This window comes from Pelobates fuscus, chromosome 8, assembly GCF_036172605.1.
Source record: "Pelobates fuscus isolate aPelFus1 chromosome 8, aPelFus1.pri, whole genome shotgun sequence".
NCBI classification, from domain to species: Eukaryota; Metazoa; Chordata; class Amphibia; order Anura; family Pelobatidae; genus Pelobates; species Pelobates fuscus.
The window spans coordinates 111,044,811-111,060,604 of NC_086324.1; the positions used below are offsets into that span (position 1 = coordinate 111,044,811).

General features: G+C 44.1%; 1 pseudogene; it reads right to left on the reverse strand.

Moving 5' to 3' along the window:
* Nucleotides 1–1,421: 1,421 nt before the first annotated feature.
* Nucleotides 1,422–3,270, reverse strand: LOC134571289 (general transcription factor II-I repeat domain-containing protein 2-like; annotated as a pseudogene).
* Nucleotides 3,271–15,794: the final 12,524 nt, after the last annotated feature.

A 15,794-nucleotide genomic window follows, 5' to 3' on the forward strand; every position in this document is an offset into this window, starting at 1 on the left:
TTGCCCCCCCGGCCCCCAACCCTGAGCTCTAAATTAGAATAAGGAGAGGACCTATTGCCCCCACCCCTGAGCGGCAGGTGGGGGCCCTAAAGTAAAACAATGGGGGGACCTATTGTCCTCCCTCTGGCCCCCACCCCTGAGCAGTGGGTGGGGGCCCTAAATTAGAATGAGGGGGGCCTCATGTCCTCCTCCCTGGCCCCTACTCCTGAGCGGTGGGTGGGGGCCCTAAATACTAATTAGGGGGGCGACCTACTGGCCCCCACCCCTGAGCGACGGGTGGGGGCCCTAAATTAAAAAAATTAACCCCCCCCTCCCAGGTGACTAAAATTCCAAAATGCTATTTCTTTGTCCCTCACCCTAAAAATAATGAGAGGGGACCATTTAACTAAGTACCTGTAAAAAATAAAATAAAACTTACCATTTGATGTTTTCTTTCTTCTAAAATCTTATTTTCTCAGCCCCACAAAAAAACATAATAACCGATGCACTTTAAAAATGTATTTTTATTTTTATCCATCTTCACCCATGGAGGGCTCCTTGCAGACTGAGCTCTGCAGGGCGGGGGAAGGCTTATAAAGCCTTGCCCCGTCCTGCAATTAGGCTCAGAGCACTCTGGTGGGTTTAAAGGGACACTCCAGGCACCCAGACCACTTCTGCCCATTGGAGTGGTCTGCGTGCCAACTCCCACTACTCTTAACCCTGCAACTGTAATTATTGCAGTTTTTTTATAAACTGCAATAATTACATTGCAGGGTTAACTCCACCTCTAGTGGCTGTCTACTAGAAAGCCACTAGAGGGCACTTCCTGATTCATAGCAAAGATTTTCTTTGCTAGAGCGTCGCTGGATGTCCTCACGCTGTGACGTCGCTCAATTCTCCATAGGAAAGCATTGAAAATCTTTTTCAATGCTTTCCTATGGGGAGACCTAATGCGAGTGCCGGCGGGCGGGATCAGTCTCGCCCACCGGCTGATGTGATTACTGGGAGGAGCGACGCTGACCCGAAACCACCGCCGGGGGTCTCAGCTACCTGGGGGGGAGGGAGAGGGTACCTGCAATGCCAGGAAAACTGATTTGTTTTCCTGGCACTGGAGTTTTCCTTTAAGCCAGGGGTGTCGAACTCCAATTCATCGGGGGCTGCATCAGCAGTTTGGTCACCCTCAAAGGGCCGGTTGTATCTGTAGGACTATGTGTCCACTCTTTATTATCATAAATTATTGTCACTGCATTCAATTATTACTGTGTTTTGTAATAATGTAAGTAATAACTAGCTCTGAAAGCATAAACATAGTCAGAATAATGGCAAGTAGATATTCAAATGTACAATTATTGTACAATTTATTGAAAAATGATTTTTGGTAACAGACAGTAATTCTTTTTTTTTTTTTTTAAAAACATACAAATATTGCCAAACACTGTTTATTACACATATGGCAAACACAAGGCATTAACTTTTTTTTTACTTTTCTGACTAGATGGCTGACATCGGTTTCCTGAGGTCAGTCGATCGATGTCTGGCGTTAGGTCTTGTGCTGTAGCAATCCGCAAAACAGCATGGAGGTTATCATCAGTGATGCGTGATCTGAGCTTGGTCTTGTTCAGATTCATGACTGAAAACATCAGTTCACATACATAGGTGCTCCAAAACATGGACAGAACACGTGCAGCTTGAAGTCGGAGCTGTGGCATCAAAGCAGGGGGGAGGAGACGGTAAAAGTCGTCGACTGTCGCATCCTGGAACTTCGCTTTCAGGCTGCTGTTGCACTGAAGTTCTATTAATTCCATTTGAAGGTGATGTGGTGCACTGTCAACATCGATGTTGAAGGGATTGGCAACGTTGGTAAAGGTTACGTTTTGTTCTTTAAAGTCAGAAAAGCGTCGATTGAATTCATCAATCAGCCGATTCACTTTGGTACCCAATCGAGCACATGAAAAAGTACCTGGGAATGAGGTTTAGATGCTCTGGCAGATAGGAAAGTGGGCAAGACTGTCTTTTTCAAGCTGTGACTTCCATAGGCGCAGTTTCTCCTGGAAAGCTGTTATTGCCTCATACATTGAGGTTATGACTTGTTTGCGGCCCTGCAGCCTCAGATTCAGTTGGGCGAGTTGCTCTGTTATGTCACACAACATGGCAAAATCGCACAGCCAGTTTGGATCTGACAGTTCTGACAAGGGCTTCCCTTTACTTTGCATAAAAAGAGTAATTTCTTCCAAAAGCTCAAAAATCTCTTGAACGGTGCTCCTACTCAGCCACCTTACTTCTGTATGGTATGGCACATCTGTATGTTCCATGCCCACCTCCTTCAAAAATTGTTGGAACTGACGATGATTCAGACCCCGTGCACGCAGAAAATTCACTGTTTTCGTGACTGTGGACATTATGTTATCCAGTTGCAGAACCTTGCCACACAGAGCTTCTTGGTGGATAATGCAGTGATAATTTATCAGCGGCGTGTGGCAATTACTTTTTTTCATTTTCTTTTTTAACAGTCCAACCAAGCCATTTCTCTCTCCACACATTGCTGGAGCGCCATCAGTAGTAAGTCCCACCAACTTTTCCCGAGGTAATTTAATTTTATTTACGGATTCCTCCACTGCATTGAAGATGTCCCTCCCAGTTGTTGTCCCATACATGGCGACCACATCCAAGAGGTCCTCACTGACAGACAAGTCTTCCTTCACACCTCTTACAAAAATAGCTAGATGAGCTGTATCAGTATTGTCAGTGCTTTCATCAACAGCTAATGAAAATGCCAGATAACTGCATGCCTCTTCAGCCAACTTTGTTTTAAGATTACAGGCTAGGTCCCTGACTCGGTCTTTGATGGTGTTTCTTGACAAGCTGACATTGTTAAAAGCCTGTCTCTGCTCAGGGCACACCTGTTCACATACCTTCAGCATACACTGCTTTACAAATGCACCTTCTGAAAAGCACTTTGAAGCTCGCGCAATTTCTTCAGCCACAAGATAGCTGGCTTTCACTGCTGCATCATTTTTTGCTGTCATTTTTGCAAAAATATTCCGTTGAGAATGCAGGCTACCTTTTAATTCTTGGACCTTTTTGTTGCTTTTCCTGGTGGCTAAGGTTAGCAAATTTGGCTCCATGCTTGGTCTCAAAGTGCCGGCGTAAATTGTATTCCTTCATCACTGCCACTGCCTCATAGCAAATAAGACATACCGGCTTGTCTCCATTAATAACAAACATGTATTCACTTTCCCATCTCTCCTGAAATTGCCTTCCCTCTGCATCAACTTTTCTTTTCTTGGACATTTTTGGGTTATTTGATTGTAGTTTATGGTCCCTATACCACTGTAAAGTGACACGGAAGTGGTCAGTGTTACAGAAGCATTCGTTTTAATTGTGTACCTTTAAGTACTATTTTCACCTTTCAGACCTATTTGCAGCCGTTCGTATGGTTCAGCACGAATCCTTTGTGTGAACATATAGGTGGCCGCCATTTCGGGGATCTTTGCACGTGTTCGCGGCCATCTTACGTGCGAACAGCGGTGTTTGCCAGCCATTGTCTGGAACTGAAAATGGAGACGCAAACAGGCGAACACCGCTGAGACCTCCAGGATAACGCAACTTCGTGCTGGACCTACCGAACGGCCCACCATTCGGTAGGATGATTACACTTCGCATGGGGAGCACAGCGACCCCCGGGATAACCATGGATGGTAACGGGTTCGTGGAGTTTTTACGTACGAACGGAGACCGACCGCAAGGCCAAAACGTGTGGAACTATTTTCGGCTAGAAAGTCTGTGCGGTCGGTCAAAACTTTGGAAACCCATAACTCCCGAACCGTTCATCCGAACGGGCTGGTTTTCGGATATGTTGCTCCCCTGAACAAGATCTATACAGCAGTGGGAGATTTAAAGGGGTACCCCCTGGTTTTGGGGTACATCCAGAACTTGGTCAAAAATATGTACAGTATAATTGGTTTAACTGTTTATCTGAGGGGAGGGGATGTGTGGGTTGTACCAAATGTGTGATTGGTGATTTTATGCCTCCCCCTGGGAGTGTCCTGTTTGCATGTAACCACAATAAAAAGAAGGCTGGGCATCCCAGTCCTCAGTTCTTGTTTGACCCTCAAATTGCAGCCTTGACTCGTTTTGTGGGCAGAAGGGTATCCTAGCTAGTGGGATTATTCTACATTTACAGGACTCGTATGGAATACTATGGAAAGCAGCTTATCCCCTCTTCAGCAATAGGAATCCAGATCAGCAGACCCCCCCCCCCCCCACATACATCATATGTACTTACAGTACAGGAGAGAAGGGTTCAGGCAGCCGTTGGATCTGTCAAATCACAGGATGGCATGCGCTCAATATAAAAACAAGTGGAGGTTTCCAGAATGCATGTAAAGTGGAGGTTTCCTGTGTAGAACGGCCGGCGCCGCTAGAGGGCAGACGTTCTCTGGCTTTTAGGCTGACGCACATGCGCTGAAGAGGCGGCTTTATTGTGTCAAAAAAAGTGAGAATAAAAGGTGAAGGCTGGCGGCCGGCGGCGGCTACACAGGCCACCTGACGAGGTCGGGCGGGCCGGATTCGGCCCGCGGGCCTTGTGTTTGACACCCGTGCTTTAAGCCATCCAATCAGAGTGCTCTGACAGGTAATTGAAGAGACTGACAGGTAATCTCTACATTTACCTGTCACAGCACTCTGATTGGTGGATTTCAAGCTAATCAATCAGAGTCTTCTGTGTCATTTTACACAAAGTTTTGTTTTTTAAAGTAAGTAGCCATAGGCTGCTCAGTGTTTAATAGACATGCCCCTACTCGCGGTATAGCGAGTAGGGGCATCATTTACAAATACTAAGTAATTTTTACTTAGTATTAGTAAATTTGGCTGAACGACCAATTCAGATGCACCTGGTGATTCCTGGTGTATGGCTCTGGCCTGTATGTCCCTGAGGGGAACTAGTGGACAGGGACCAGTGGTGCTCTGCCCAGATGCCAGTGCTTCTGCTGGGTTGGCCGGTGTGTATTCAGGTTCTGAACAAGAGGGCAAGGGAGAGCGGATGCCAGCTCTTCTGCTGGAAGGGGTTCAGTGGGTATCGCAGACTCATCCACTGCCCCCAGGGCTCGGTTAAGAATTAGCTGGGGAGAGGAGGGCTCGCTTACCTCCTCCCGGGATCCCTGCGGGGATGGTTGGGGATCTGGACCGGCCATCAAGTATCCCTGTAGGACTGGCACAGAGACCGTGGTCCCATCTGCACCAGTGGGATTAGGGTTGCTTTCCCCCTGTAGTTGAGCTACGGAATCAGGTGTCCCCTCTATCGGTATCTCCGGCTGCTGTTGGGGGTTTGAGGCCGGTTGCCTCCACTCCCCCAGGACGCTGGTTGCTGTGAGGTAGAGGGATCGAGCATCTCCTCCTCCTGGAACTCAGGCCGCCGCTGGGAGGGAGACTGGGTGTCTCCTCTCCCTGTGAGATGCACTGCTGCTGGGTATCTGGGCTGGTTGCCCTGCATCCCTGTAGGGCCAGTAGAGAGACCTCGGTCCCATTTCCACCTGCTGTTTAACCCCTTAAGGACCAAACTTCTGGAATAAAAGGGAATCATGACATGTCACACATGTCATGTGTCCTTAAGGGGTTAAGGTTCCTCCCAGTGCCAGTCTATGAGATCCCCCAGGACTTTGGAATAAGGACCACCTGCCTCCTCTCTCTGTAGCTCTGGCTGCAACTGGGGATCTGGGCCGGCTGCCCAGCATCCCTGTAGGGCCGGTAGAGAGACCTCGGTCCCATCTCCACCTGCCATTTGAGGTTCCTCCCAGTGCCAGTCTATGAGGTCCGCTATCTCTGATACCTCTGTATGTTGTTGGGGAGGGAGACCGGTTGTCTCTTCTCCTACTAACACATTCAGTCACTGGGGAGGGAGACCGGTTGTCTCTTCTCCCACTAACGCATTCAGTCGCTGGGGATGGAGGCCAACTGTCTCCTCTCCTGATAAGACATACAGCCGCTGGGGAGGAAGGACGACACCTTCTGCTCCCTGGACGGCAAACTGCCCCTGGGTAGGGAGACTGATTGACTCCACTCCCTGTGATATGTACTGCCGCTGGGGAGTAGGACCGCCTGTCTTTACTCCCGGTACTTCCAGCTGCAGCTGGGGATCTGGGCCGACTGCCCAGCATCCATGAAGGGCCGGTGGAGAGACCTCGGTCCCATCTCCACCTGCCAGTTGGGGTTCCTTCCAGGACCAGTCTATGAGATCCCCCAGGACTTGGGAATAAGGACCACCTGCCTCCTCTGTAGCTCTGGCTGCAACTGGGGATCTGGGCCAGATGCTCAGCATCCCTGTAGGGCCGGTTGAGAGACCTCTGTCCCATCTCCACCTGCCTGTTGGGGGTCCTCCCAGAACCGGTCTATGAGATCCGCTACCTCTTGCTGCTGTTAGAGGGAGAGGCCGGTTGCCTCCACTCCCCAGGATGCTGGTTGGAACTCAGGCTGCCGCTGGGGGGGAGAGACATTGTCTGCAGCCCCAATCTCCACAATCTGAACTCACATTCCCATGCTGCTTGGTTCTCTTCATCCAACTCATGCATGATTTGGACGATCACCTCTTCCGAAGGATCTGGGCCATACCCGGCTAGCCGCCTCTTTAACGTCACAATGTAAGCGTCACCCTCATAGCAATGCGTCATGTTCGCTCGGCCCCCACTCTGGGCCACTAGCACTCCGATCCAAGCCTTTTTGGATTCTCTGTAGACAGGGGTGCCCTCAATTATAGCTCCGTAACGTTACCAGTGTCTCTGAGCTGCTTCTCCACGCACTAGGACGCCATTCCACCGCTACCACCAAATGTGACGGACCCGCTGGCACTCCGACCGAGTACCTCTGCCAATCTATGCTCCTAGTGCTTGCCGAGGACCAAGCACTCCAACCGACACCATCAGCAATGCAGACTTATCCCATCCCCCAAGCATGAGCAAAGGCTTCAAGAAAGGGTCAAGCAGGTCTATTTAATGAGCACACAAAAGCAACAGCACTCATGCAGCAAAACAACTCCTCCTCTGAGGAAAACAAAATGACAGTTAAGTTCAGTCAGTGTTTGAATATATGACAGTTCTAAGGTCAGAGAGTTTGAATGTAACAAGGTATTAAGGGTTTAACTGGCGTTCTAGGAGGGGGGAAAAGAACAGGTGTTTTCTTCACAATTTAAAGGGACTCTATAGTCAACATATAAAAGCAAGAAAGACAGGTCCCCCAGCCTTCCTTCTTGCTTTTATATGTACTTTCTGCCAAAAAAAAAAATATTTGAGTTTTTTTTATATTTAAAACTTACCTCCGTTCCAGCGCCGAGCTCCCAGCCATGCCGCGCCCCCTTTTTCGTCAAAATGACGAAATCGCGGGGCCCAATAGGACGCTTCTCTGGGAGAACAACTTACCATTCGATGTTTTCTTTCTTCTAAAATCTTCTTTCTTCAGCCCCCAAAAAGGCCAAATAAAAAAACATAATAACCGACGCAATTAAAAAAAAAAAAAAGACAGCAAAAAAAGAACTTTCCCACGCTGTGTAAAATGACACAGAGCACTGTGATTGGATGGCTTGAAATACATCCAATCAGAGTGCTCTTTGTCATTTTACACAGCGTGGGAAAGTTCTTTGGAATTTTTCCACGCTGTGTAAAATGACAAAGAGCACTCTGATTGGCTTAAACCAGCCAATCAGAGTGATCTTAGCCTAATTGCAGGGCGTGGCAAGGCTTTATAAGCCTTCCCCGCCCTGCAGAGGTCAGTCTGCGCGGAGCCCTCCATGGGTGAACATGGATTTTTTTTTTTATTGCGTCGGTTATTATGGTTTTTGATTTGGCATTTTTTGTGGCTGAAAAAAGAAGATTTTAGAAGAAAGAAAACATCGAATGGTAAGTTGTTTTTATCTCTTTTTTTTTTACAGGTTTTTAGTTAACCCCTTAACGATGAGTGACGGACGAGGTCCGTCACTCAGGGGAATGCGTTAATGACGAGTGACGGACCTCGTCCGTCACCCGTTAAAATTAACCCCAGATCGCCGCAATCGCGGCGATCGTGGGGTTAATGGTGCTCCGGTCTGCCTCTGCATTAGAGGCAGACCGGGAGCACCGGATCGGGCTGTCAGAGTACATGTGCCCGCTCTGACAGCATGTCTGAGCGGGCACATGTGCTCTCTATACTCACCTCCGCCTCCCTGCACTTCCTGGTTCTGTGTGAAGTGCAGGGGGACGGATCTTCAGTGATCCTGCCCCCTGGTGTTAAAAAAATAAAGTAAAATTAAAATCCCACCCCCCTTTACCCCCCCTTTACCCATTTTAATAAAAAATTAACCCCTTCCCTGCCAATTGATCACTGACTACAGTGATCAATTGGCAGGGATTACATTTTACTAAGATCTGATTTTTTTTTTAACCCCTGAGGGTTAATTCTTTTTTTTTTAACCCTCAGGGGTTCAATTTATTTTATTAATTAATTTAAATATTTTAAAATTATAAATTTAGCTAGCTGGGGAGGGTGGAAGTTAGTGGGGAATTGGGGGAATTAGTATTACGCTAACTAGGGGTTAACGTTAAAAAAAGTTTAAAAATAAGCTTTAAAAAGTTAAAAAATTAAGTTAAAAAAAAAGTTTTAATAACATTTAAGTAAAAAATTTAAAAAAATAAACACTTTACCCAGTCCAAATAAAAATTAACCCCTTCCCTGCCAGTCGATCACTGCCTACAGTGATCAAAATACAGATCACAGTATTATACTGTTCTAATTTTTTTTTTTTTAACCCCTGACGATTAACTTTTATTTATTTTTTAACCCTCAGGGGTTAAATGTATTTAATTAACTAATTTAAATATTGTATAATTAAATATTTTGCTAGCTGGGGTGGGTGGGAGTTATGGGAAAATGGGGAATTTACTGTTAGTGCTGCTTACTGCTAGTTAGGGGTTAACGTAAAAAAAAAAGCTTAGAAAAATGTTAAATCTGTAAAAAAAAAGTTTTACGAAAGTTTAGGAAACTTTAAAAAAATGAATAATCAAAACAAAAGTTTAAAAAATAGTTTTAAAAAGTAAAAAAAGGTTTAAAAAGTAAAAAAAGACATTTAATAACGCTCATTACCACTACACCTGGTACAAGCTAGCGGAAAAATGATCCCACGCTAAGGTTCAAAATATGCCTTTTGAAATACCCTGGGATGTCTTCTTTAAGAAATGGTATGGCTTTATGGGGTATTTGGTTTATATAGCCTGGTAAAATACTCTAAAATGGGACATGGGCACAGCGTAAAAATTCAAAATTTGAAAAAAAATGGAATGGCTGTGTCCCAAATGTGCCCCTCCGATGTCCACATATACCTGGCAAAGGTACATACGGGGGTATTTTTGTACTCAGCAGACATAGCTGAGCAACATATGAAGTATTATACAGTGGTAGTACACATAAGGTTTGCAAAATATACTGTGCAAACTCACTTTGTGTGCCAAAAAGGCAGAAAAAACGCTTATTACCACTACACCTGGTACAAGCTAGCGGAAAAATGATCCCACGCTAAGGTTCAAAATATGCCTTTTGAAATACCCTGTGATGTCTTCTTTAAGAAATGGTATGGCTTTATGGGGTATTTGGATTATATAGCCTGGTAAAATACTCTAAAATGGGACATGGGCACAGCGTAAAAATTCAAAATTTGAAAAAAAATGGAATGGCTGTGTCCCAAATGTGCCCCTCCGATGTCCACATATACCTGGCAAAGGTACATACGGGGGTATTTTTGTACTCAGCAGACATAGCTGAGCAACATATGAAGTATTATACAGTGGTAGTACACATAAGGTTTGCAAAATATACTGTGCAAACTCACTTTGTGTGTCAAAAAGGCAGAAAAAAACGCTTATAACCGCTACACCTTGTACACGCTAGCGGAAAAATGATCCCATGCTAAGGTTCAAAATATGCCTTTTGAAATACCCTGGGGTGTCTACTTTAAGAAATGGTAGGCCTTTGTGGGGTAGTTTGAATTTAAAACCTGCAAAGATGCTTGGAAATTGCACATAGGCCCGGCGTCAAAATTCAAAGTTCGGTCAAAACTGATATGGCTTGGTCTCCTATATGGCACTGTAGCTTCACAAAATAGTGCCATAGACATACAATGGGGGTGTCCTTTTACTCAGAAGACTTAGCTGAGCATAATTTTGGGGGTTTGAACTTAGTGGCACACATGAAATATACAAAATGCCCAGCAAAAATGAAATCCGTATGTAAAAAATGCACAAAATTTTTTTTTACCACATACTTTGGCATGTAATGGTAAAAAAATGGGGGCATGTTAAGGCACAATATGCACCTTATGAGATACCCTGGAGTGTCTTCTTTTACAAATGGTAGGCCTTTGTGGGGTGTTTTGAACAGTCAAACTGTTATAATACCCCAAATGGAAGCATAGGCTCATTAAATCCGTCTCTCAAAATTCTACTGTGAATACTGAAAAGGACAGGTCTCCTGTATGGCACTGTAGCTTCACGAAATAGTGCCATAGACATACAATGGGGGTGTCCTTTTACTCGGAAGACTTAGCTGAGCATAATTTGGGGGGTTTGAACTTAGTGGCACACATGAAATATACAAAATGCCCAGCAAAAATGCAATCCGTATGTAAAATATGCACAAAATTATTTTTTACCACATACTTTGGCATGTAATGGTAAAAAATGGGGGCATGTTAAGGCACAATATGCACCTTATGAGATACCCTGGAGTGTCTACTTTTACAAATGGTAGGCCTTTGTGGTTTTTTTTTGAACAGTCAAACTACTATAATACCCCAAATGGAAGCATAGGCTCATTAAATCCGTCTCTCAAAATTCTACTGTGAATACTGAAAATGACAGGTCTCCTATATGGCACTGTAGCTTCACAAAATAGGGCCAAAGACATACAATGGGGGTACCGTTGTACTCAGCAGAAGTAAATGAACACATAATAAAACTTTGTACAGGAATAGCACACACCAACTTTACAAAATACACATGAGAAGTTCTTTGTTATAAGTTTGTGTGCGAAAACCACCAAAAAACACAATTTTACTCCAATATTTAGCAGAGGTTGGCGGTAAAATGGCTACGTAGAAAGTGTCAAAACAACCTTAGGTAAATAGCCTGTGGTGTCTACTTTATATAAATATATACTTTTGTGTGGCAATTTTGTTTTCTTTTATGGCTATTAGGCTTACAAGACAAACATACCAAATTCTAAAATCGCTCCACATAAAAAGTTTATTTTACTCCTTGTGCTTTGTGACCTGTAACTACCAAAAAAAACTTAAAATCCCAGACACATTATATATTCTGTAATTCAGAACAACTAAATGAATTTATTTTTAATTACTTTCCTTAACCTGCACTAATTATGTACACATTATTATTGCAAAAACTGTAAAAAAAAACACAAAAATTATTTTTTTTGCATATTTCTGTATTTTTTTTATAATAAATAAGCATTTATATATATATGTGTTACATCAAATTAAAGCCCTTTCTGTCCTTTAAAAAACGGTATATAATATGTGTCGGTGCAATAAATTAGTAAAATGCAAATTGCAGTTGAACGCAAATAGCAAAAAATGCAAAAAATGCCGTTGTCATTAAGTGAAAGACAAGCTTCTGAAGCTCTGTCCTTAAGGGGTTAAAGGTCCCCCCCTCATTATTTTTAAGGGTTAGGGGGATAGGTAGGGAGAATTTTTTTGGGGGGGGAGGGGTGACTAGGACCCCCCTTTGTATTTAGGGCCCCCACCCACCGCTCAGGGGTGGGGGGACAATAGGTCCCCCCCTTATTGTTATTTTTAGGGCCCCCACCCGCCGCTCAGGGATGGGGGCCAGGGGGGACAATAGGTCCCCCCCTTGTTGTTGTTTTTAGGGCCCCCACCCGCCGCTCAGGGGTGGGGGCTGGGGGGGACAGTAGGTCCCCCCCTATTGTTAATTTTAGGGCCCCCACCCACCGCTCAGGGGTGGGGGCCGGGGGGTACAGTAGGTCCCCCCCTTATTGTTAATTTTAGGGCCGCCACTCAGGGGTGGGGGCCGGAGGAGACAGTAGGTCCCCCCTATTGTTAATTTTAGGGCCCCCACCCGCTGCTCAGGGGTGGGGGCCGGGGGGGACACAGTAGGTCCCCCCTATTGTTAATTTTAGGGCCCCCACCCGCCGCTCAGGGGTGGGGGCTGGGGGGGACAGTAGGTCCCCCCTATTGTTAATTTTAGGGCCCCCACCTGCCGCTCAGGGGTGGAGGCCGAGGGGGGACAGTAGGTCCCCCCCATTGTTAATTTTAGGGCCCCCACCCGCCGCACAGGGGTGGGTGCTGGAGAGGGGGAGGACAGTAGGTCTCCCCATCATTATCTTCATGGCCCCCACCCGCCACCCAGGGGTGGGGGCCGGGGGGGGAAGGAGAGTAGGTCTCCTCCCCCCCCCCCCCCCTTCAACCACTATTGTGGCCAGAAAGAGTCCCTGTGGGTCCTCCTCTTCGGTCTTCAGCTGTCAGCTCAAGCCACTCCCACAGCAGAGCTGACAGCCTCAGCATACAAAGCACGTTCACAGTGCTTTGTGTGCTGATAGCCCGTCTGAAGTATTCACCCATGTGACGTGAACGAGGCCTTATTAGGGCCTCTGAACTCGGAAGTCCCTCTGGTGGCCGTCTGATTTACTGCAACAAGAGGTGTTCCAAGCTTCCAATGTAAACACTGCATTTTCTCAGAAAATACAGTGCTTATTAGAAAAAGGCTGCAGGGAGCTGTAGCACTCACCTGAACAACCTCATTAAGCTGAAGTTGTTCAGGTCACTATAGTGTCCCTTTAAGGCTGCAGTCTGCTCCAATATAATTTCCAGGGGCCATAGTTGCAGGGCAGGAGGCTGGCAATTAGTCCTCTCCATGCACTAGTGGCGAAGGGCACTTTGTCAAATTAACCATACAGTGTCAAAACACTTTTTGGTACATAAAAATCAAAAATTCCTGAAATTTTTACGCTATAGATGTCTTCACTTTACCATGGCGAGGTGGCAATATCACAAACATTTTCGGACAGTGTGAAATGAAATGGGTTTTCTATTTAACAACACTAATTTTTATAACAGCATCTTTTATTACACGTTGTATTTATATTTTTCCTTTATGTACATGTCCATTTCTCTTTCTTATGTTCTTTCAAATATATTTTATTAAAGAGATATTTTTACAATAACAACTCTTATAATGAAGAAGAAAATACCAAAAATGTTATACATACCATATATGTTATACATAAAAGAGTAAATATCAATGTATCCAGTCTGTATATAAATGATGATGAAAGTATGAAACAGGCACTTTATAGTCAATTTTCATTGTAATAACATATTGGTATGTTATGCAATTAAATTAAATTGCAATGTTAATAAGTAAAATAAAAAAAAAAAATTAAAAAATGAATTCTAGTATACATAACATGACACAACAATACCTAGTTCAGATAATCGCATAATAGAATAAAAAATGTTGTTGTCAAACTATTTTACAAATATATTTCTTTATACATGCATTCAAAAGCTATATTCTCTTTTAATCTTTGTTTTCCATTCGTCCCAATAGTGTCTAAGGTTATCTAACTGCAAAGAAGGTTGTCTGAGAGCCAGTTTGTACCCCCTATTTTCTAGAATATAACTAAAATCTTCTTTAATAGTATAGATACTTGGTGACCTCCAGTATCTGGGGATGACTGTAGTAGCAGCTGAAAGGATATGTCCAATTATAATTGTATCAATTTTTTCAATAGTATCAGGGAAGAATTTGAATAAAGCCAATTCTGAAGTGAGTACAGGAATATTAGAATTAACTTTTTGGATTAATTTATGTATTTCCTGCTAAAATTGTGTGAGTTTAGGACAATACCCAAAAACATGTGAAAGTGAGCCAATCATTCCACAGTTTCTCCAACATGTATCTGAATATCTGGAGTTCATTTTATTCACCATCTATAAATTATTTTTAAATGGTTTTCCCAATGATTGGAGCACTGTGTAACTCCTTTAAGAGCTGGTACAAATTTAAGCCATTCCTCTGGGTCAGGGATAGGCAACCTTTTAGTAGTACGATGCCAAAACAAGATCTTGAAGGTCCTTGGCGTGCCAGTCCTATTTGTTTTTAAATTGAGGTATGAATGGTGCTGTATTGCACCTTTTTATTTTTTGTCTTTTGATTTTTGTTGCAGTTGCAGTTACTGTACCAGGTACAAGTCAAGTGCAGGAACTGCAATAGCTGTTGTGGGCTGCTTTACCCGCAGATTCCCGTTCACAAGTGCTGGGAGGTAGTGATCGGAGATAATTCCTCTAAGTGCTGTAATACGTAAATGGAGGATTATCCCTCACCACCTGCAATCACTGCTCAGTTTGCACTAGCAGATATCTGAAGTCCCGATCCTGTTTGTTTCTGGCAGGCTTGAGTGCCATGCAAAGTCACCTCAAGTGCCATGCATGGCACACATGCCATACAGAGGCGGCTCTCTAATTAGGTGGTTTAGGCGGCCGCCTAAGGCCTCGCGCTAGAAGGGGCCTCGCGGCCGCCTAAACCGCCTAATTAGAGAGCTGCTGCAGGGCGTTCTTTCCCAGAAAAAAAATAAAATAAATATTATTTAAATACTTTAATGTCGGCCGGCGGCTGCATCAAGATTGCCGCGGCGCCGGCGATATTAGAAGATGAGAACCTTTCACAAGGGTTTCCCGTGCAGGAGTGAGTCCGCTCCCCTCCTCCTGCACACTAGCTGGTAATCGGCCAATCAGCGATGCCGATGTTGATGACGTCACGACGTAACCACGTAACCCCTCCCTGCATCCCCCGCATGCGGTACCAAGAAGAGTAGCTGCTGCTGAAGAAGAAAAGAGAGCAGAGGAGAAGAGAGGAAACGGAGATAACTGAACGGAAGGACTCAGGAGAGCAGAGGAAAAGAAAGAAAAAGATAAGGAGAGCAAAGAAAAATAAACTAAAGGAGAAGGGAAGAAGGAGAGCAAGGGGAAATCAATTAAAGGGGAAGGGAAAGAAGGAGAGCAAAGGAAAATAAATCGAAGGAGAGCAAAGAAAAATAAACTAAAGGGGAAGGGAAGAAGGAGAGCAAAGGAAAATAAATTAAAGGGGAAGGGAAAGAAGGAGAGCAAAGGAAAATAAATTAAAGGAAAAGGAGAGCAAAGAAAAATAAATTGAAGGAGAGCAAAGGAAAATAAATTAAAGGGGAAGGGAAGAAGGAGAGCAAAGGAAAATAAATTAAAGGAGAAGGAGAGCAAAGAAAAATAAATTGAAGGAGAGCAAAGGAAAATAAATTAAAGGGGAAGGGAAGAAGGAGAGCAAAGAAAAATAAATTAAAGGGGAAGGGAAAGAAAGAGAGCAAAGGAAAATAAATTAAAGGAGAAGGAGAGCAAAGAAAAATAAATTAAAGGAGAGCAAAGGAAAATAAATTAAAGGGGAAGGGAAGAAGGAGAGCAAAGGAAAATAAATTAAAGGGGAAGGGAAAGAAGGAGAGCAAAGGAAAATAAATTGAAGGCGAGCAAAGAAAAATAAACTAAAGGAGAAGGGAAGAAGGAGAGCAAAGGAAAATAAATTAAAGGGGAAGGGAAGAAGGAGAGCAAAGGAAAATAAATTAAAGGGGAAGGGAAGAAGGAGAGAAAAGGAAAATAAATTAAAGGAGAAGGAGAGCAAAGAAAAATAAATTGAAGGAGAGCAAAGGAAAATAAATTAAAGGAGAAGGAGAGCAAAGAAAAATAAATTGAAGGAGAGCAAAGGAAAATAAATTAAAGGGGAAGGGAAGAAGGAGAGCAA